The sequence below is a fragment of the Heptranchias perlo genome, unplaced genomic scaffold, assembly GCF_035084215.1.
Source record: "Heptranchias perlo isolate sHepPer1 unplaced genomic scaffold, sHepPer1.hap1 HAP1_SCAFFOLD_60, whole genome shotgun sequence".
Classification (NCBI taxonomy): domain Eukaryota; kingdom Metazoa; phylum Chordata; class Chondrichthyes; order Hexanchiformes; family Hexanchidae; genus Heptranchias; species Heptranchias perlo.
This window is the reverse complement of record NW_027139623.1, coordinates 4,143,132-4,159,139: the sequence shown is the minus strand read 5'-3', so window position 1 is coordinate 4,159,139 and position 16,008 is coordinate 4,143,132. Positions and strand designations below refer to the sequence as shown.

The following is a 16,008-nucleotide window of genomic DNA, read 5'->3' as shown; positions in this document are numbered from 1 at the left end:
TCGGTCAATGCCCTGTGGGTGGCGGAGAGGGCCCAGGGGCTGTTTGGCCGGGTCCTGCTCCGACTTCTTGTGTTCTTTAGATTTGTGGTTGGGATCAGATCAGCCATGATCTTATTGAATGGCGGAGCAGGCTCGAGGGGCCGATTGGCCTACTCCTGCTCCAATTTCTTATGTTCTTATGTTCTTATGTTCTTATGTTCACTCCTGCCCATTCATTTATAAATTTTACAGATTTCACCGCGTCTACACTGAATCCAAGGACAAAAGCAGACCCGTTTCACTATGTACCTGCAGTTTCCCAGTTAAAATATGTATTTTGAGTCTCTGACACGGGGACAGTTCAAGGTCACGCTTAGGACTGTGCGTGATTTCAGGGGTCACTGAAAGAGTTTCATTGCCATTCCTCTCTCCGTTATTTTCCTGCAGATATTTACCCGTTTATTTTATATTGGTTGAAGGCTGCAGTAAAATTGCTCCCGTGCAACCCCGAGCTGAGCTCATGACCCGATTTGACCTCCATCACAAAGGCCCCGTGCTTCCCTCACCCGCCTCCATTCCTTCCTCAGCATATTGCCATTCAAACCCTCATTAATGTCTCTGACCCTCCAGACTCCATTCCTCCAATGCACGCCTGTCCGGTCATTCAGCCTCCTCCTTCCAACCAGCACCAGGTCCTGCTTGGCCACACGGACCGTCACTGCCTCCCACTTCCCGATTGCCTGACGTTTAACATTTTCAGCATGGGGTTTAAATCCCTCCATGGCCCACCCCTCCCCATCTCCGCCCTCTCCTCCACACCTACAGGAAACCCACCCGTGACCTCCTCATTCATCGATCATTGGCCTCTTTTGGTCGGATATCCCTCGCTTGGTTCCACTCACCTATCTGATCATAGCCAGGAGAAGCTTCTCTTCCCACCCTATCACCGTTATATCTGATGTCTCTAAAGGTTCAATCCTTTGCTCCCTCCTCTTCCTCATCTGCATGATGCCCTTTGGTGACATTGTCCGCAGACATGGACCAGCTTTCAGCTTTACGCTGACAAAACCACCGCCTCTCTTGACCCTTCCAATGTCTTTGTGTTGTCATAGCAGCATTCTGTTTTGGAGGAGCCATAATTTACACCAGTTAAAAATTGTGAAGTCAAGATCTTTGACCCCCTCCCAATCTCCACATCCTTGCCACTGATTCCATCTCCAACCCTCTCTTTTTGATTGGTGAGTCCCTCACCAATCACCCAGTCCTTAATGACCTGCATTGGCTTCCAGTCTCCGAAGCCTGTAGTTTATTTTTTATTGTTCCTTGCACTTAAATCCACTAGGGCCTCACCCCTCCCTATCTCTGTAACCTCCTCCAGCCCTGCAGCCAATGCCAAATACCTCCCTATCTCTGTAACCTCCTCCAGCCCTGCAGCCATTCCCCCACCTCACGCGCTTGTGCATCCACAGTTAATTTGCTCTACTTTTGACAGCCGTGCCTTCAGCCATATCCACGCTCCAGAATGCCCTCCCTATGCCCCTCCATCTCCCTCTACCCCTTTCTGGTATCAGGCATGGCTCAGTGGTAGCGGTCTCGCTTCTGAGTTGGAAAGTTGTGAGTTTTAGTCCCACTCCAGAGACTTGAACACATAATCCAAGCTGACACTACAGTGCAGTACTGAGGCAGCACTGCACTGTCGGAGATATCGACTTACGTAAGACGCGTTAAACGGACGGCCCATCTACCCTCTCAGGTAGATATAACAGATCACACGGCAATATTCGAGAATAAACAGAGGAGTTCTCCCCATTGACCTGGGCAATATTTATCCCTCAACTAACATAACTGAAACCGATTTTTTGGTCATTTATCTCATTGCAGTTTGTATGATCTTGCTGTGTGCAAATTTGCTGGCGCGTTTCCCACATTACACAGTGACTACACTTCAAAGTGCACATCATTGACTGTAAAGCATTTTGGGACGTCTGGGGGTCTTGAAAGGCGCTGTATAAAGGCAAGTCCTTTCCTTCTTTCAGACCTTCCATGAAAGCCATCTCTTGTGTCATGATTTTCTCATGGCGCCAAATATCTCCTTCTTCAGCTGGAGTTCCATATTTGTCTGATTATACCTCAGTAAATCGGATTGGTCTATTTATCTATGGGGGGTTAAATGCGCTGTTTAAATGCAAGTCGTTATTTCTATGAGCTGTAAATTTTCAGTGCATTTGCTTCTAACAGCCAATCGAAACCTTATAGTAGTGTCGTCACTGTTGCCCACGTGTTCCCCCACACAGAAGCCTGATACGAGCTCAGGCTCATAATAAACACTTGATTAAATATATGGTTACCGCGTGAAGGATTTTGGACTTTTCAATATGGATCTTTCACTTGCTAAAGGAGCAGAGTTTGGTTCAACACAGGATGGAACACAGAATTGCTAGACTTGACTATTCAAGACTGCATTCTGGGAAGATTGAACAAGTTCAAAAGGTTTTATTATTGCTTCAGATTGTTTAGAAGTCTAACTGAGACGATGTACTTGCGCTGAGGTAAGCGGCGAGGTTAAAGTTAAGACAACTGCCGAGCTAGGAATTGAAGTCTGTGGGAAACTGTCGTAAACTTCAGATGCTGCAGCAAAAGTTTGTTTGAACCATGGGAAAGAGAGAGAGGGAAAGGAGAGAGAGTGAAAAGTTCCAGCAGCTTGTTTTTACCAGCGAGGATGGGAAAACATTTCTCCTCATTTCCCCTCCAGTTCTTTTGCCAATTATTTTGAATCTCTGTCCTTTGGTTATTGACCCACTTGCCGGTGGAAACAGTTTCTCCCTTTTTGGCTGCCCAAACCCCACATTATTTTGAATACCTCTATTAGGTCTCCCCTCAAGCTTCTCTGCTCCAAGGAGAACAAACCCAGATTCTCCAATCTCTCCACATAACGGAAGTCCCTCTTCCCTGGCATCATCCTGATCAAGCTCCTCCGTACCCTCTCCAAGGCCTTTCCATCTTTCCTAAAGTGTACTGTCCAGAATTGTACACAACACTCAAGCTGAGGCCTAACCAGTTCAGCGTGACTTCCTTGTGTTTGTATTCAATGCCACTATTTAGAAAGCCAAGTGTCCCACTCACTTTCATAGCCGCCTGTTCAACTGGCCCTGTCGCCTTCAACGATTTGTAAATATGCACACCCAGGCCCCTCTGCTCTTGGATCTACTGAAAATAGTACCATTTATCAACTTGCCCTGTCACCTTCAAAGATTGGTGAATATACACCCCCAGGTCCCACTGCTCTTCCACCCCCTCAAAATAGTACCATTTAGATGCTACTGGCTCTACACGTGGTTCCTCCAAAAGTGCATGAATTCACTCTTATCCGCATTAAATTTCAACTGCCATGTCTCCGCCTATTTCGTCAGCCTGCCTATGTGCTACTGAAGTCTGCTACTATCCTGCTCACGGTTTATGTTTCGAATTTTGGCTACAATTGTGAAAAGATCCTCTTGGACTCGCCTCACCTTTAAACACAAGGACAGGGAAGACTTCCGTTACCTCGTGAAAAACCTAATGCTCGGCACAGGATAGCATTCAATGGAACAGCGCACGCACCGTATCAATGGTTCCGAACCCAGGGCTGGATTACGGGCCCAGTGAGAGATTATTCCACTTCGACAGATTGGGGAGGACCTGGTACAAGAGTTTAGACTACGCAGAGGTTGGAATAGGGTGGATTTTAGGCGGTTCTCCTTTTCCCAGTGAGTAGTGAGCCTCTGGAATGCGTTGCTGGCTGGTGCGGTCGATGCTGACTCTCTGCCTGCCTTCTCCAGGGAGCTGGACCGGTTTTTGGCTGGGGCAGAGGTCACAATATATAAAAGGTAAGAGGATTTACAGTTAGTGTCCGTACGATCCATGTGATCTCCAGGACTGGTTTCGATCACCTGAGGAGGTCGGGGAGGAATTTTCCAGTGTATTCTATCCCTTAAAGGCCCTGGATTTTTCTCAGGATCTTTGCCTCTCCCAGGAGATTACACGGCTGCGGGCGGGTGAGGGGGAGTAAGTGTCAGTAATGATGCTCCAGCAATCCCGAGTGAGGGGCAGGCCTGATGGACCAGCTGGTCTTTTACTGCCCGTCATTTCCGTATGTTCGTCCACATCCCCAGCTCGTCATGGTGTTTTCAACGAAACGATCTTCACACAAACCCACACCTGGGGCATGTGCTGCGTCTGTCTTTAGTGAAACGAGACTCAATGTCTCTGCTCCTCACGTTATTCTCCTCTGAAGTTCAAGGGCTCGAAATATTCTTGCAGGCCTCTGCTACAATGTGCCTGAGAATTTCTAGTCCCGTCCAGCCGTCTGCTACGTGTCTAGGTGGCTGTTGTCCGCTTGGAGCACAAGAGGAGATGACTTTCAACCCAGTAAATCATTGGGTGGTCTTAAGACAGTGAACACTCAGTCCTTATACCCTTGGTTATAGGTCTATTGGATTCGGGGTTGTAGCTCAGTGGTATAGCGCCTGCTTTGCGTGTATATATTTCTGGGTTCAATATCTAACATCTCCAAAATTTATTTTCACCAGAATGTTCCACAGAAAGATGAATCGTGCTTTCAGAGGGAAGCGAGTTCCAACTTCTGAGACAAACATTCAATTGTCCCGGAGCAGGACTTCATCTCACGGTCCCCTCAGCTGCTCAGCTCATACCAGCCGCCGACTGACCGGAATTCAAAACTCGAACCATAAAGTGCTTGGAGAGAGAACCCGGGACCTCATACACGCGAAGCACGCGATCTATCACTGAGCTACATCACCAGATAGGGAAGACCTCTAACCAAATATAAAAGGACTCAGTGCCTCACTTTCGTAAGGCCATCCGAGGATTTACTGGGTTGAAAAGCATCTCCTTTTGTACTCCAAGCAGACAACTATACCGAGGTATGCGGACCTGATATATACTCAGAGACTCAGAGTAATGAGAAAGGGGGCGTTGAGAAATAAGACTGGGAGAGGGGGAGAGCCACCATGGGCTGTGCTGTAACCATCCTTCCGATTCCAGGGCGCAATTTTCGAACGCTCCCATTATCAGTCACTTTGTTTACGGTTGTACGGGACTAGAAATCCTCAGGCACATTGTGGCAGAGGCCGGCAAGAATATTTCGAGTCCTTGAGCTTCAGAGGGGGGCAACTTAAGGCCTGGAGAGTATTGCGTCTCATTTCACTATAGACGGATGCAGGACTTGCCCCAGGTGTAGGTTTGTGTTTAAAGATCACTTCACTGAAAACACCTTGACGATCTGGGGTTATAGACCGGCATGACGGGCGGGAAAACAGTTGGTTCATCAATCCTGCCCCACATGCCTGGAGCATCGTGACCAGACATTTCCTCCCTACAAAACCCGCAGCACCCACCGGAAACATGTAATCTCCTGGGAGCGGTTACAAATCAGAAAAACAATCAAAAGCCGATAATGAGGGCGAATTCTGGGAAATTCCTCCCCGACTCCCTCAGGCGATCGAATCGAGTTCAGTGGATCACACTGACCATGTGCAGGTTAACTGTAAAACCACTCACCTTCTATATGATGCGATCTCTGCCCCAGTCAAGAAATGGCCCAGATCCCTCGAGAACGCGGAGGGAGTCAGCACCCACCACACCAGCCAGAATTGCATTCCAGAGACTCACTACTCTCTGGGAAAAGAAGAATCACCGAACATTAAGAATATTTTTACCTCTGTGTGGTCTGAACGCCTGTCAGCTGCTCCTCCCCAATCTGTGAAACTGGATGGTGGTGAACCTGTGGAATTCTCTACCACAGAAGGCTGTGGAGGCGAAGTCACTGAATATATTTAAGAAGCAGATAGAGAGATTTCGACACACACAAGGCATCAAGGGGTATGTGGAGAGCGCGGAAATATGGTATTGAGATAGAGGATCAGCCATGATCCGATTGAATGGCGGAGCAGGCTCGAAGGGCCGAATGGCCGACTCGTGATCCTATTTTCGATGTTTTAACAACTCCGCACGCAATCCAGCCCCAGGACGGCAGCCATTTCAAAGGCGCGTGCGCGCTTCCATTGAATTTTATCCTGTGCAGAGCATTTGCCTTTTCTCGAGGTGAAGAAACCCTTTCCTGTCCTTGTGTGTGAAGGTGAGGTGAGGACAAGAGGGTCTTTTCAAAATTTCAAACATAAATAATTTGGAAATGCCGGGGATTGAACCCGGGACCTCATACATGCAAAGCATGCGCTCTACCACTGAGCTACATCCCCTCTGCAAAGTCTGCTCCACTTTAGAAATAAACAAGTGGGATTTCAGCTCCGTCTCTCCCGGACAACGAGATGCCCAGTCATCACACGTGCTCACAATGATGAACCTCCGTTTCAGTTCACGGGGTTTCTGCTCCTCTTTACTTTGAACTTTCCAAAAAAAAGTCAGCGGAAATAAAAAAATACAATTGCCAATAGTCAGTGACGAGGCTGACATCCAACCTCTGAATCATAAAGTGAGATGGATGAATGACACAGCGTCAAACAAGAGCTGGGACTGCTCGCTGGACATTGCACTGTCACATATTCCGGTCAGTCGGCGGCTGTTATGAGCTGAGCTGCTGAGGGGACCGTGAGATGAAGTCCTGCTCAGGGATAATTTAATGCTTGTGGAGCCTCAGAAGTTGGAACTCGCTGAGCTCAGAAAGCGCGATTCGCCTTTCCGTGCGTAATTCTGATGAAAAATATTTTTGGAGATGCTGGGGATTGAACCCAGGACCTCATACATGCGAAGCATGCGCTCTACCACTGAGCTACATCCCCCGATGAAATAAATAGCTACCCAACGAAAGAAGAACGGATTATCCTCATTTTATGAGACCACCCATGGTGGGTCTGCCACGTGATAGATTATTTCCAGTTTCAAAGATTGGGGAGGAGCGGGGAACAGGCGTTGAGAGCACACAGAGGGAAGAATCGTCTGGATGTTAGGCGGTTCTTTATTTCCCAGAGTGTAGTGAGTCTCTGGAATGCATTGCCGGCTGGTCTGGTGGGTGCTGACACTTTGTATACTTGGCTTAAAATCATCGAGTTTTCTGTTCCAAGCAGACAATTAAAGATGAAGTTTGCGGACCTGATACAACTGTGGGTGAACGGAAGAAACCAGGCCTCGGCACTTAGTCTAATGAGAAAGGGGGAGTTGAGAAGAAAGGCTGGGAAAGGGGGGAGAAAGACCTTAAACTGTGCTGTAACCATCCTTCCTATTTGAGGGCGCATTTTTCGAACGCTCCCGTTATCAGTCACTTTACTTACGGTTGGACGGGACTAGAAATGCTCAGGCACATTGAAGCAGAGGCCGGCAAGAATATTTCGAGTCCTCCTGCTTCAGAGGAGGGCGAGGTGATGCACAGGCAGCATTGAGTCTCATTTCACTATAAAGGGCCAGGTGTGAGTTTGTGTTTAAAGATCACTTCACAAAAACACCTTAACGTGCTGAGGTTACTGACGGACATGATGTTCAGGAAAAGACCAGCTGGTTCATCAATCCTGTCCCACATGCCCGGATCATCGTGACTGGACACTTCCTGCCGACACCACCCGCCCCACCCACCGGAAACATGTAATCTCCTGGGAGCGGTTACAAACCAGAAAAAAATACAGGGCCAATTGATGGAAAGTTCCTTCCCGACATCTTCAGGCGATTGAAACCAGTCGAGGACATGACAGTGACCATGTGTAGGTTAACTGTAAAACCACTCACCTTCTATATGATGCGATCTCTGACCCAGTCAAGAACAGATCCAGATCCCTCGAGAAGGCAGAAAGAGAGTCAGCACCCACCACACCAACCGACAATGGATTCCAGAGACTCACTACTCTCTGGGAAATGAAGAACCTGCGAACATCCAGACTATTCTTACCTCTGTGTCGTCGAAACGCCTGTTCCCTGCTCCGCCGCAATCTTTGAAACTGCAAATAATCTATCACGTGGCAGACCCACCTTGGACGGTCTCATAAAATGAGAACGATCAGTTCTTCTTTCCTTGGGTAGCTTTTTATTTTATCTGGGAATGTTGCACAGTGGTAGAGCGCATGGTTCGCATGTAATGAAGTCCTTGGGTTCAATGCCCAGCATCTCCAACTCTATTTTTTCATCAGAATTTCGCACGGAAAGGCGAATTTCGTTTTCTGAGCGCAGCGAGTTCCAACTTCTGAGGCTCCACAAACATTAAATTGTCCCGGAGCAGGACTTCATCTCACGGTCCCCTCAGCAGCTCAGCTCATAACAGCCGCCGACTGACCAGAATTCAAAAGGTAAAGTGCTTGGGCATAGAACCTGAGACCTCATACACGCGAAGCATGCGGTCTATCACTGAGCTCCAACACCAGATAATAACGATCTCTAACCAAGTGTAAAAGGTCTGAGTCTCCCACTTTCCTAAGGCCACCCGAGGATTTACTCTGCTGAAAAGCATTTCCTCTTTTAAGCATAGGAGATACCTGAGGTCTGCGGACCTGATACTAGTATTTTAATTCCAGATTTTATTTAATTAATTCAATTTTTAATTAATTGAAATTGAATTCCCCAGCTGCCGTGGCGGGATTATGAGTCCAGGCCTCTGGATTACCAGTCCAGTAAACTAACCACGATACCACGGTACCCGCTGGGGAAACAGAAGAAACCAGGTCTCGTCACTCAGAGAAATGAGAAAGGGAGCGTTGCGAAGAAAGTCTGGGAGAGAGGTGAGTCTCCTCGGGCTGTGCCGACCAGCATTTCTGTTTCAGGTCGCTGTTCTTCCAACTGCTCGCTGGACATTGCACCGTCACACATTCCGATCAGTCGGCGGCTGCTGTGAATAGAGCTGCTGAGGAGACCGTGATGTGAAATCCTGCTCAGGGGCAATTTAATGCTTGTGGAGCCTCAGAGGTTGGAATTCGCGGCACATCGAAATCAAGATTCGGCTTTCTGTGGGTAATTCTGGTGAAAAAATAGCTTTGGAGATGCTGGGAATTGAACCCAGGACCTCATACATGCAAAGCACGCGCTCTACCACTGAGCTACATCGCCAGAGAGGAGCACATTCCAACGAAGAGCTGATCTCCTTCATTTTATGAGGTCACATAAGGTTTTTCTTGGGCTTCAATTCATCTCCTTTTCTGCTCCAACCATAAAATTAAACATGAAGTTTGCGGACCTGATATAATTGTGGGTGAACGGAAGAAACCAGGCCTCGGCACTCAGAGTAATGAGAAAGGGGGCGTTGAGAAGAAAGGGTGGGAGAGGGGGAGAGTCTCCTTTGGCTGTGCTGTCACCATCCTTCCGATTTCAGGGCACATTTTTCGAACGCTCCCGTTATCAGTCACTTTGCTTCGGTTGGACGGGACTAGAAATCCTCAGGCACATTGTAGCAGAGGCCGGCAAGAATATTTCGAGTCCCCGAGCTTCAGAGGAGGGTAAGGTGAGACACAGACAGCATTGAGGATAATTTCACTACAGACGGATGCAGGACTTGCCCCTGGTGTGGTTTTGTGTTTAAAGATCACTTCACTGAAAACACCTTGACGATCTGGGGTTACAGACGGACATGATGGTCAGCAAAAGACCAGTTGGTTCATCAATCCTGTCCCACATGCCTGGAGCATCGTGACCAGACACTTCCTACCGACACCACCCGCCCCACCCACCGGAAACATGTAATCTCCTGGGAGCGGCGACAAACTAGAAACAAATCCAGCGCCAATAAGGAGGGGAAATTCTGGGAAATTCCTCCCCGAATCACTCCGGCGATCGAATCGAGTTCAGTGGATCACACTGACCATGTGTAGGTTAACTGTAAAACCACTCACCTTCTATATGATGCGATCTCTGCCTCAGTCAAGAACTGGTCAAGATCCATCCAGAAGGCAAAGAGAGAGTCAACACCCACCACACCAGCCTGCACTGCATTCCAGAGACTCAGTACTCTCTGGGAAAAGAAGAACCGCCGAACATCCAGACTATTCCTACCTCTGTGTAGTCTGAACGCCTGTCCGCTGCTCCTCCCCGATCTGTGAAACTGGGAATAATCTATTTCTTCACTCAGAGGGTGGTGAACGTGTCGAATTCTCCACCATAGGATACTGTGGAGGCCAAGTCACTGAATATATTTAAGAAAGACAGATTTGTACACACAGAAGGCAACAAAGCGTATGGAGAGAGAGCGGAAATGTGGTATTGAGATCAGCCATGATCATATATAATGGCGGAGCAGGCTCGAAGGGCCCAATGGCCGACTCGTGATCCTATTTTCTCTGTTATTATTACTGGGCCCGCTCTCCAGCCCCGGGATGGGAGCCATTTCAAAGGCGCGTGCGTGCTTCCATTGAATTTTATCGTGTGCAGAGCGTTCGGTTTTTCTCGAGGTGAAGAAACCCTTTCCTGTCCTTGTGTGAAGGTGAGGTGAGGACAAGAGGGTCTTTTCAAAATTCGAAACATAAAGCGTTTGGAGATGCCGGGGATTGAACCCGGGACCTCATACATGCAAAGCATGCGCTCTTCCACTGAGCTACATCCCCTACCCGCAACTACTTCAAATTTAGAATAACAAAAGTGGGCTTCCCGCTCTGTCTCTCCCGGACAACGCGATGCCCAGTCGTCACACGTGCTCACAATGTTCAACCTCTGCTTCAGTTCACGGGGTTTCTGCTCCTCTTTACTTTGAACTTTCCAAAAACAATGTCAGCGGAAATAAAAAATATATATAATTGCCACTACTCAGTAACGAGGTTCACATCCAAATTCTGAATCATAAAGTGAGATGGATGAATGACACAGCGTCAAACAAGAGCTGGGAATGCTCGCTCGACATTGCACTGTCACACATTCCAGTCAGTCGGCGGCTGCTATGAGCTGAGCTGCTGAGGGGACCGTGAGATGAAGTCCTGCTCCGGGATAATTTAATGCTTGTGGAGCCTCAAAAGTTGGAACTCGCTGCTCTTCGAAAGCGCGATTCGCCTTTCCGTGCGTAATTCTGATGAAAAATATTTTTGGAGATGCTGGGGATTGAACCCAGGACCTCATACATGCGACGCATGCGCTCTACCACTGAGCTACATCCCCACACAAGGAACCAGTCTAACCAGGGAAAGAAGAGCTGATGCATTCCAGAGACTCACTACTCTCTGGGAAATGAAGATCCGACTAACATCCAGCCTATTCTTACCTCTGTGTCGTCTAAACGCCTGTCCCGTGCTCCGCCCCAATCTTTGAAACTGCAAATAATCTATCACGTGGCAGATCCACCTTGGACGGGCTCAGAAAATGAGAACGGTCAGTTCTTCTTTCCTTGGTTAGCTATTTATTGCATATGGGGATGTAGCTCAGTGGTAGAGCGCATGCTTCGCATGTATGAGGTCCTGGGTTCAATCCCCAGCATCTCCAAAAAATCTTTTTTCATCAGAATTACGCACGGAAAGGCGAATCGCGCTTTCTGAGCACAGCAAGTTCCAACTTCTGAGGCTCCACAATTGTCCCGTCGCAGGAATTCATCTCACGGTCCCCTCAGCAGCTCAGCTCACAGCAGCCGCCGACTGACCGGAATGTGTGACGGTGCAATGTCGAGCGAGCAGTCCCAGCTCTTGTTTGACACTGTGTTATTCATCCATCTCACTTTATGATTCAGAGGTTGGATGTCAGCCTCGTCACTGACTGTTGGCAATTGTATTTTTTTTAATTCCGCTGACTTTTTTTTTGGAAGGTTCAAAGTAAAGAGGAGCAGAAACCCCGTGAACTGAAGCAGAGGTTGAACATGGTGAGCACGTGGAACGACTGGGCATCGCATTGTCCGGGAGAGACAGAGCGGAAAGCCCACTTTTACTCTAAAGTGGAGGGCTTGTGCCCGTGGGGATGTAGCTCAGTGGTAGAGCGCATGCTTTGCATGTATGAGATCCCGGGTTCAATCCCCGGTATCTCCAAACGCTTGATGTTTCGAATTTTGAAAAGACCCTCTTGTCCTCAACTCACCTTCACACACAAGGACAGGAAAGGGTTTCTTCACCTCGAGAAAAACCGAACGCTCTGCACACGATAAAATTCAACGGAAGCACGCACGCGCCTTTGAAATGGCTCCCATCCCGGGGCTGGAGAGCGGGCCCAGTGATAAGAACAGAGAAAATAGGATCACGAGTCGGCCATTGGGCCCTCCGAGCCTGCTCCGCCGTTATATATGATCATGGCTGATCCTCTTTCTCAATTCCACATTCCCGCTCTCTCTCCATACTCTTTGATGCCTTCTGTGTGTGGAAATCTGTCGTTCTTAAATATATTCATTGACTTGGCCTCCACAGCCTTCTGTGGTGGAGAATTCCACAGGTTCACCATCCTCTGAGTGAAGAAATAGACTATTCCCAGTTTCACGGATCGGCGAGGAGCAGCGGACAGGCGTTCAGACCACACAGAGGTAGGAATAGTCTGGATGTGAGGCGGTTCTTCATTTCCCAGAGAGTACTCAGTCTCTGGAATGCATTGCCGGCTGGTGTGGTGGGTGCTGACTCTCTCTTTGCCTTCTGGATGGATCTGGACCAGTTATTGACTGGGACAGAACTCGCATCATACAGAAGGTGATTGGTTTTACAGTTAACCCACGCATGATCAGTGTGATCCACTGAACTCGATTCGATCGCCTGAGGGAGTCGGGGAGGAATTTCCCAGAATTTCCCCTCCTTATTGGCGCTGGATTTGTTTCTAGTTTGTCGCCGCGCCCAGGAGATTACATGTTTCCGGTGGGTGGGGCGGGTGGTGTCGGTAGGAAGTGTCTGGTCACGATGCTCCAGGCATGTGGGGCAGGATTGATGAACCAACTGGTCTTTTCCTGACCATTATATCCGTTTGTAACCCCAGATCGTCAAGATGTTTTCAGTGAAGTGATCTTTAAACACAAAACCACACCTGGGGCAAGTCCTGCATCCGTCTATAGTGAAATTATCCTCAATGCTGTCTGTGCCTCACCTTACCCTCCTCTCAAGCTCAGTGACTCGAAATATTTTTGCCGGCCTCTACCACAATGTGCCTGAGCATTTCCAGTCCTGTCCAACCGTAAGCAAAGTGACTGATAACGGGAGCGTTCGAAAAATGTGCCCTGAAATCGGGAGGATGGTTACAGCACAGCCAAAGGAGTCTCTCCCCCTCTCCCAGCCTTTCTTCTCACGTGGCAGACCCACCTTGGGTGGTCTCATAAAATGAGAACAATCAGCTCTTCTTTCCCTGGTTAGACTGAATTTTCATTTGGATATGTAGCTCAGTGGTAGAGCGTATGCTTCTGCATGTATGAGAACGTGGGTTTAATCCCCAGCATCTCCAGCAACATTTTTCATCAGAAGTCCGCACGGTAAGGCGTATCGCGCTTTCTGAGCGCAGCGAGTTCCAACTTCTGAGGCTCCACAAGCATTAAATTGTCTCGGAGCAGGACTTCATCTCACGGTCCCCTCAGCAGCTCAGCTCACAGCAGTCGCCGACATGACTGGAATGTGTGACGGTGCAATGTCGAGCGAGCAGTCCCAGCTCTTGTTTGACGCTGTGTCATTCATCCATCTCACTTTATGATTCAGAGGTTGGATGTCAGCCTCGTCACTGACTATTGGCAATTGTATTTTTTTATTTCCGCTGACTTTTTTTTTGGAAAGTTCGAAGTAAAGAGGAGGATAAACCCCGTGAACTGAAGCAGAGGTTGAATATTGTGAGCACGTGGAACGACTGGGCATCGCATTGTCCGGGAGAGACAGAGCGGAAAGTCCACTTTTTATTCGAAAGTGGAGGGCTTTTTTGCGTGGGGATGTAGCTCATTGGAAGAGCGCATGCTTTGCATGTATGAGGTCCCGGGTTCAATCCCCGGCATCTCCAAACGCTTTATATTTCGAATTTTGAAAAGACCCTCGTGTCCTCACCTCACCTTCACACACAAGGACAGGAAAGGGTTTCTTCACCTCGAGGAAAACCGAACGCTCTGCACACGATAAAATTCAATGGAAACACGCCCTTCGAGCCTGCTCCGCCATTTTGTATGATCATGGCTGATCCTCGATCTCAATACCATATTACCGCTCCCTCCCCAAACCCCTTGATGCCTTCTGTGTGTAGAAATCTCTCTTTCTTAAATATATTCAGTGACATGGCCTCCACAGCCTTCCGTGGTGGAGAATTCCACAGGTTCACCACCCTCTGAGTGAAGAAATAGATTATTTCCAGTTTCACAGATCGGGGAGGAGCAGCGGACAGGCGTTCAGACTAAACAGAGGTAGGAATAGTCTGGATGTTAGGCGGTTCTTCCTTTCCCAGAGAGTACTGAGTCTCTGGAATGCATTGCCGGCTGGTGTGGTAGGTGCTGACTCTCTCTTTGCCTTCTGGATGGATCTGGACCAGTTATTGACTGGTGCAGAGATCGCATCACATAGAAGGTGAGTGGTTCTACAGTTAAACTACACATGGTCAGTGTGATCCACTGAACTCGATTCTATCGCCTGAGAGATTCGGGGAGGAATTTCCCAGAATTTCCCCTCCTTATTGGCGCTGGATTTGTTTCTAGTTTGTCGCCGCTCCCAGGAGATTACATGTTTCCGGTGGGAGGGGCGGGTGGTGTCGGTAGGATGTGTCTGGTCACGATGCTCCAGGCATGTGGGGCAGGATTGATGAACCAACTGGTCTTTTCCTGACCATCAAGTCCGTCTGTAGCCCCAGACCGTCAAGGTGTTTTCAGTGAAGTGATCGTTAAACACAAAACCACACCTGGGGCAAGTCCTGCATCCGTCTGTAGTGAAATTATCCTCAATGCTGTCTGTGTCTCACCTCACCCTCCTCTGAAGCTCAGGGACTTGAAATATTCTTGCCGGCCTCTGCCACAATGTGTCTGAGGATTTCTAGTCCCGTCCAACCGTAAGCAAAGTGACTGATAACGGGAGCGTTCGAAAAATGTGCCCTGAAATCGGGAGGATGGTGACAGCACATCCAAAGGAGACTCTCCCCCTCTCCCACCCTATTCCTACCTCTGTGTTGTCTGAACGCCTGTCCGCTGCTCCTCCCCGATCTGTGAAACTGGGAATAATCTATTTCTTCACTCAGAGGGTGGTGAACCTGTGGAATTCTGTCCCACAGAAGGCTGTGGAGGCCAAGTCACTGAATATACTGAAGAAGGCGAGAGATGGATTTCCAGACACAGAAGGCATCAAGGGGTATTGAGAGAGAGCGGGAATATGGGGTATTGAGATCGAGAATCAGCCATGATCATATCCAATGGCGGAGCTGGCTCGAAGGGCCGAATGTCCGACTCGTGATCCTATTTTCTCTTATTAATACTGGGCCCGCTCTCCAGCCCCGGGATGGGAGCCATTTCAAAAGCGCGTGCGTGCTTCCATTGAATTTTATCGTGTGCAGAGCGTTCGGTTTTTCTCGAGGTGAAGAAACCCTTTCCTGTCCTTGTGTGTGAAGGTGAGGTGAGGACAAGAGGATCTTTTCAAAATTCGAAACATAAAGCGTTTGGAGATGCCGGGGATTGAACCCGGGACCTCATACATGCAAAGCATGCGCTCTTCCACTGAGCTGCATCCCCTCAGGAAAAAACGCTTCAACTTTAGAATAAAAAAGTGGGCTTTCCGCTCTGTCTCTCCCGGACAACGAGAGGCCCAGTCCTCACACGTGCTCCAAATGTTCAACCTCTGCTTCAGTTCACGGGGTATCTGCTCCTCTTTACTTTGAACTTTCCAAAAAAAAGTCAGCGGAAATAAAAAAAATACAATTGCCAATAGTCAGTGACGAGGTTGACATCCAACCTCTGAATCATAAAGTGAGATGGATGAATGACACAGTGTCAAACAAGAGCTGGGACTGCTCGCTTGACATTGCCCTGTCACACATTCGAGTCAGTCGGCGGCGGCGATGAGCTGAGCTGCTGATGAGACCGTGAGATGAAGTCCTGCTCCGGGGCAATTTAATGCTTGTGGAGCCTCAGAAGTTGGAACTCGCTGCGCTCAGAAAGCGCGATTCGCCTTTCCGTGCGTAATTCTGTTGAAACTTTTTTTGGAGATG

General features: G+C 48.5%; 9 non-coding genes across 9 annotated transcripts; 3 read left to right on the top strand and 6 right to left on the bottom strand.

Moving 5' to 3' along the window:
• Positions 1 to 6,164: 6,164 nt before the first annotated feature.
• trnaa-ugc (transfer RNA alanine (anticodon UGC)) lies at positions 6,165 to 6,236 on the bottom strand. The gene has a single exon. It is a non-coding gene; the product is annotated as a tRNA-Ala (tRNA).
• Positions 6,237 to 6,704: 468 nt separating this feature from the next.
• Positions 6,705 to 6,776, bottom strand: trnaa-cgc (transfer RNA alanine (anticodon CGC)). The gene has a single exon. It is a non-coding gene; the product is annotated as a tRNA-Ala (tRNA).
• Positions 6,777 to 8,949: 2,173 nt separating this feature from the next.
• trnaa-ugc (transfer RNA alanine (anticodon UGC)) lies at positions 8,950 to 9,021 on the bottom strand. Its single transcript has one exon. It is a non-coding gene; the product is annotated as a tRNA-Ala (tRNA).
• A 1,415-nt stretch (positions 9,022 to 10,436) lies between these two features.
• On the bottom strand, positions 10,437 to 10,508 carry trnaa-ugc (transfer RNA alanine (anticodon UGC)). Its single transcript has one exon. It is a non-coding gene; the product is annotated as a tRNA-Ala (tRNA).
• Positions 10,509 to 10,980: 472 nt separating this feature from the next.
• On the bottom strand, positions 10,981 to 11,052 carry trnaa-cgc (transfer RNA alanine (anticodon CGC)). The gene has a single exon. It is a non-coding gene; the product is annotated as a tRNA-Ala (tRNA).
• A 249-nt stretch (positions 11,053 to 11,301) lies between these two features.
• trnaa-cgc (transfer RNA alanine (anticodon CGC)) lies at positions 11,302 to 11,373 on the top strand. Its single transcript has one exon. It is a non-coding gene; the product is annotated as a tRNA-Ala (tRNA).
• A 461-nt stretch (positions 11,374 to 11,834) lies between these two features.
• On the top strand, positions 11,835 to 11,906 carry trnaa-ugc (transfer RNA alanine (anticodon UGC)). Its single transcript has one exon. It is a non-coding gene; the product is annotated as a tRNA-Ala (tRNA).
• A 1,852-nt stretch (positions 11,907 to 13,758) lies between these two features.
• On the top strand, positions 13,759 to 13,830 carry trnaa-ugc (transfer RNA alanine (anticodon UGC)). The gene has a single exon. It is a non-coding gene; the product is annotated as a tRNA-Ala (tRNA).
• A 1,630-nt stretch (positions 13,831 to 15,460) lies between these two features.
• On the bottom strand, positions 15,461 to 15,532 carry trnaa-ugc (transfer RNA alanine (anticodon UGC)). Its single transcript has one exon. It is a non-coding gene; the product is annotated as a tRNA-Ala (tRNA).
• Between the last annotated feature and the right edge of the window lie 476 nt (positions 15,533 to 16,008).